The following is a 6,336-nucleotide window of genomic DNA, read 5'->3' as shown; positions in this document are numbered from 1 at the left end:
TTATATATACTTTGCATGCGAAGAGCTAATCTTTCAGGAAAACTTCTGTCGTTCAATCCAGAAATTGATAGAACTTTCCTGAGGAGAAGAAACTTGCAAAAACTCCTAGCAAAACAAGAAGCTTCAGAAATGGCTAACAAGCTTTTGAAGGACTACGCAACATCTTATGCATGAGGGCTTCGGTCTAACATCACCCGACCACCAATTGTGGCTAACAATTTTGAAATCAAGCCTGTAGTGATCCACATGGTTCAGCAAAATCAATTTGGAGGAGGACTACACGATGATCCCTATCATCACTTGGAGCTTTTCTATGAGATCTGTAGTACTATGAAAGTGAACGGGGTCCCTCCAGAAACAGTAAGGTTACTTCTTTTTGGATTTTCCCTGAAAGACAGAGCCAAGTAGTGGCTTATTTCTTTACCAGCAAACAACATTACATCTTGGGAGCAGTGTGAGCAGAAATTTCTGGACAAATTTTACCTGCCAAGTAAAACTGCACACATGAGGAATTTAATTACAATCTTCAAACAAGCAGACTCAGAATCGTTATTCGAAGCATAGGACAGATTCAAGAGTATGCTGAGACAGTGCCCTCATCATGGCCTTGAGAAGTGGTTGTGCTACACACATTCTACAATGGAATCAATTATCATACGAAGGTGTCCTTCGATTCTGCAGCAGGAGGGGCATTGATGAACAAGAGTCTTGATGAAGCTGAAGACATAATAGAGAATGTGGCCCAGAATCATTATCAGTGGACAACTTAAAGATCTGGAGGTTCCTTTCTTGGGAATCCAATAAAGGCATTAGGAAAATTTGACATAGATGCAGTCACGCTCATGTCTGCAAAACTGGATGCTCTGACCAAGAAGCTTGAGACCATGGGGAACAAAACAACCAATGCAATAGTGTGTGTGTGTGTGTGTGTGAAACTTGTGGAAGTTCGAATCATGCTCAAGATACTTGCCCCCTTGGGCCAATACAAGCACAAATACATCAACTTGAATAATGTGATGCGATAGTCGGTTATAACCAAAGGCAAAATAATCCCTACTCCAACATATATAACCCTGGGTGGAGGAACCACCCAAATTTTTCTTATCGGGGAAATCAAGATCAAGAACCAACAAAGCCAAGCTACCAACCTGGGCAACAAAACCACCAATCTGGACCACAAACTTATCAACAACAGCAACGTTCACAACTGTCCAGAATTGAAAAGATGCTTGAAGAAGCTCTCTTGGAGCAAAAAGATATGAAGAATAAAATCAAGCAATTAAATCAAAGAATGGAGAATTCTGAAAAGCATCAAAAGATGCGAGATAGCCAAATCGCTCAGATAGCCTAATCCTTTTCAAGAGCACCGAGAGCATTTCCGGGAAAGTCCGACATAAACTCAGTGGAATATTGCAACCGCATTGAGCTGAAGAGCGGACGGACTTTGGGAGATCCCCAAATGGGTGCTCAAAAAGGAATTGATTCAGAGGAAGAGATATCTCCTCTCATGCCTACTTTAGTCTAGAACAAAGATATGGAGGAGATTACCAAGAAGGTTGAAGGGACCCTCCAGCTTCCCACACAAAGTCAGACGATTCTGTTCCCTCAAAAGCTAATAACATCCCAAAAAGATGAAGAGTTCCACCAATTCCTAAAGAAGATTAAAGAAATCTGCATTGAAGTACCTCTAATAGACACACTGCACTAAATGTTGAAGTTCGCCAAATTTTTAAAAGGTATTCTTTCTAACAGAAGACAGAAGGGCGACTTCGAGATTGTAGCATTGACAACAAAGTGCAGCGCTCTTTTCACGGTAAACACTCCCCCGAAGCTCCAGGATCCAAGAAGTTTTTCTATACCGAGTAAGATTGTCTTTGAGCTCATCCATAAGGCTTTCTGCAACTTGGGAGCGAGTGTCAGCCTACTTCCATACTCGTTATGCAAGAAACTAGGACTCCAGAATATCAAACTTACTACTATGGTACTACAATTGGTTGACCATTCATGTAGATACCCAATGGGTATAGTGGAAGATGTGCCAGTAGAGATAGGTGGATGCATCGTTCCCATAGATTTTGTTGTCTTGGATATGGAGGAGGATCCAAGATCTCAATCATCCTAGGAAGACCATTCTTTACCACCGTTGGAGCCCTCATCGATGTGAAATGTCACAAATTATCCCTAGAGATCGGTAAAGAAAAGTTGGAATTCGATTTATCTGATTATCCTAATTACATCTCTTCTTTTCAAGAAAATGCCAGCAAGTCGAATGTACACAAAGCTAAGGAATGCAGTTTCCATGGGAGGCCGCTGGACATGATGCATGATTCGGCAAAACTTGAGAGGTCGCCCCCAACAGGCAATAAAAAATATATTTGTCCTGCACGAGTGAAACTGAAGGCGCAAACTGGAGCATTAACCCTAGGAGGAGAGTCATGCTTCCATGGGTTTAGTCCATATTAACTGATACGAGGTCGAGCTAAAGACCTAAAACAAGCGCTTCTTGGGAGGCAACCCAAGGGTTTCGTTTCAATTCATTATCCACCTGTCGTTCTAGTTTAGTTCAATCAAGTGTTTTTATTCTTGGATCTTTGTTTTCAGGGTGTGCATTAGCCTCCATGAGTTGTCCATGATCGTTTCATGGGCGTGTGGGCGTCGGAGGGGTCAAAAAGGAGGAGAGTGAAACACTACGTGTGTAAAGGAGTCAGCTGTGTGACTTCACACTACCGTGCAAAGATGACAGAGGAGGAAAGGTCACAGGTCGTGTGAACCCACACGGTCGTGTGGCCTTTGCAGAGAAGGAACAATACATGGTCGTACGGATCTGGAACGGTCGTGCAAAGCTACCCGAGGAGAAGAGTGCAAGGGTCGTGTCAATTGACACGGTCGTGCGATCTTGGCTAAGTGGAGGAAAGAAGGGGGCGTGCTAACAGGCACGACCGTGCAGCGACCCCATCAACCAGGTCGTGTCTTTAAGACACGACTGTGCCCTACCCGTGTGCACCGCCAACCAATCTAAATAACCCTACTTCCCATCACTTTCTCTCCAATAAACCTTTTCTTCCCCACTACACCTCATCAACCTTCATTACCTACATCTAAAACTCATCTTTACTGAGATCTAGATCTAGATCTAAGTTTTCTTCAAGCCCCAAATCCGAAAAGAGAGGAACAATTCCCCTATCCTTCTTCTCTCTCCTCCTCTATCTTCAAGATCCACATCCACCCACAAGAACGCCCTCAAATTCACCTTGCATATCATGTCTCAAATCCTGAAGAGACTCTGAAGAGGAAGCAGTGGAGCTGGCGAAGGAGATGCACTGGGAGGAGACAAAGGCAAGGGAAAGGCTTCTTCATCCAAAGGCAAAGGCAAAAGGGTGGTACGCGACGAAAGTAATGACAACAAATTTAATATTGTTTTTAGAAATCAAGAACATAAAGCTAGATATGATATTCTTGTTGCTAGGAAAATTGTGTGCACTAGATATATGGATCCAACCACCATGGAAATGTTAGAGCTTAGGAATGACATAGATTGGATGATTAGCTTCTTTGATTGGCATGACATGATGTACACATGTCTATCGACTTACCCCCACCTAGTCCTAGAATTTTTAAGTTCAATTGATGTTCAATTTTCTTCTGAGGATAACTACATTGGGGGCATAACTTTTAGGTTGATGAACAAAGAAATTTGGTGGGCGTTTAATGATTTTAATATTTGTTTTGGTTTACCTACTGGAGATGCCCGTGGATTTGATGGTACTATAGACTGGAATGGATTTTGGGCTTCAATCACGGGATCAAAGAACCCTTATGAACTCTCTAAAGCATAGGCATCACGCATGCAAAATCCTACTTTTAGATAACTTCACCGTGTGATGAGCAAGACAATCTTTGGTCGAGGTGAGAGTGATGGGGTGGTTAGGAAGGTGGAGCTTTATTCTCTTTGGGTGATGCTAAATAAAGTTGAATTTTATTCTGAGTTTCATTTCTTACAAAACTTATTAAGAGCAGGTAAAGCATCTTTGGGGATGATAGTGTTTGGCGATTTAATCACCCAAATAGCAATAAATCTGGGTTATGAGCTTGATGGGTTGGAGATTGTTCATGGTAATGATAAGATTGACATCGACTCTTGTCTTGCAATGAAGATGATCTGTTGGGACGAAAATGGGTTTGCTTTTCCTAGGAACGATGGTTTCCCATTACCCCTTCCTTGTCCCAAGCGCACTTCAGTTCGCAACCCCGCGAACTGGGTAATCATTGATTCAAAACCCGAGTTTGTTCCCTCCCTTGTAGAAGATACCGAGCACCACCAAGAACCCTCGTCAGCAGGACTCTCGCAACCCTCCGGACATCCGGAACCACTCTTTCTCCTATGGTACGGGACCTTCAAGATTTGATTTTTTTATTTCCGTGCCTCCTTAGACTCGCTTCATGAGAAGCACGCTACCCAACAATAATTAATGGAGGGTCGGTTCAAGTTGTCTGATGACCAGTATAGGGAGGTATAGGACCATTTTTAGTTTACTAGAGACTTTCATAGCCAGGTGACAGGATTTGTTCAGGATTATGAGGTTGACCAGGAAAGAATGAGGAATTTCATGGATAATATGGATATTACTAAACAACAAGTAGACGCTCTTTACCAATATCACCAGCACATTAGCCATCTCCCTAGTATGCCTAGATTTCTCTCCGGCACACGACGAGGACCCCCTTATCCCCCTCCCCCACCACCGTTTGATTTCATCGGGACATTGAAATGCCTAAGCCTGGGGGGTGTTGTGCTTGCACAACCTGAGTCGAGTCAAGTCTTTTTCCTTGTCCTTATGCATATTTATTTATTTTTCTTTATCTACTTGCATTTTATTCTATTTTTTTAGTTTCATATTTCACTTTCTTTTCCCACTTGTAGTTTTTCATCGTATTTATTTTGAATAGTTTTGAGGCATATTTGAGAGCATCAAACCTTCACTTCTTCTGTTGACTTGTCCAATAGCAAAATTACTAGCACGTGTATTTTCTTAGTTCATGTGTCGTAGAGATAGTGTTAGTATGTTTGGTGTACCTCCTTTCTCTATCTTTAGTAGCATGAAATAAGCTAAGTATTGTACGGAGTTTAGTATGAGTTTTGGTTTAACCTTAAGGATCTTACTTTCACTTCACTTAAGCTTGAATAGTAGAAATATTTTGAAATAGTTATGATTCATCCAATTTGTTTAGTACTTGTGTTCCCATGGGGATTCCTTAGTTATATTTTGGTTACTAGATGACCTCAGATCATAGAAGCTCATTCGGAAAAAATTTAAATCCGAACATTTGCATCTTGCATTTGTGATTAGTGCTTCTATAGCACCAAAAAAAATAATAAAAAAGTTGAATAAGGGATAAAAAATAGTTGTCATGAGTGGAAACTAACAATTTACCCCTTTGAGACCGAGTTAGGTTACTGGGGAAATAAATGTTATGTTTCTCTTAATTCCGAGTAGTATCCTTTGAGACCTTGTGTAATTTAAGGGAAACAAACCAAGTGTGTGGCAGGTAAGTGCCTATCACCAGGAGCATTAGGAACTCAATTGTATGACGACTTGACTAGGACAGAAAATTGAAACTTGAAGAGCTTGAGTCACTTATTACATCGAGCACAAAGAACTTATGCTTAGGTCATACTTAGGTTACTCCATAAACATGTTTATCAATGAAACTAGTTGATAGAGTTAGGCGAATGCACTAGGGATCATGATACACTATAGGAACTCATGAACATAGATTGCAGCGTTTTGCTTGAAGACAAGCAAAAGTTCAAGTCTGGGGTGTGATGTGCGTAGATATTATGATCGTTTATGCATGTTTTAACGCACATTCACTTGCTTTATTTGTATATATTCTTCGCACGATCATCTCTCCTATTGTTTATTCAGTATTAATTACTCTGTTGTCGGAGATCTGCTCTTTGTTTAGTTTTTTTATTGACAGGGATAACTCTTGGAGTGAAAACGGCGATTATCAATGCATCAGAGCAAAAGCAGCAAACTTGACACCGGTCGTGCAACCCTGCACGGCTGTGTGGCCATTCCCGAGCGAGAGCAGCACACGGCCATGCGACCTTGCACGGTCATGCCTCACGACCAGAGACAAAGGATGACATGGCCGTACGGATCTCACACGGTCGTGCCACTCTACCCGAAGAAGGAGAGGAGCTAGTCGTGCAGATCTCGCATGATCGTGGCACGGGTTGTGCGGCGCCCGTGCCCTAGCCTATAAAAGGGCTCTTAACCCTTCCCCTTGAGAAAAGGAGGGGGGGGGGAGGGGGGGTTGAGTCGAAAAAGG

At 42.0% G+C, this 6,336-nt stretch overlaps 1 pseudogene; it reads right to left on the bottom strand.

Moving 5' to 3' along the window:
* Window positions 1–536: 536 nt before the first annotated feature.
* LOC121998879 lies at window positions 537–608 on the bottom strand (annotated as a pseudogene).
* Between the last annotated feature and the right edge of the window lie 5,728 nt (window positions 609–6,336).

This window comes from Zingiber officinale, chromosome 6A, assembly GCF_018446385.1.
Source record: "Zingiber officinale cultivar Zhangliang chromosome 6A, Zo_v1.1, whole genome shotgun sequence".
Lineage (NCBI taxonomy): Eukaryota > Viridiplantae > Streptophyta > Magnoliopsida > Zingiberales > Zingiberaceae > Zingiber > Zingiber officinale.
This window is presented reverse-complemented; position numbering and strand designations above follow the sequence as displayed.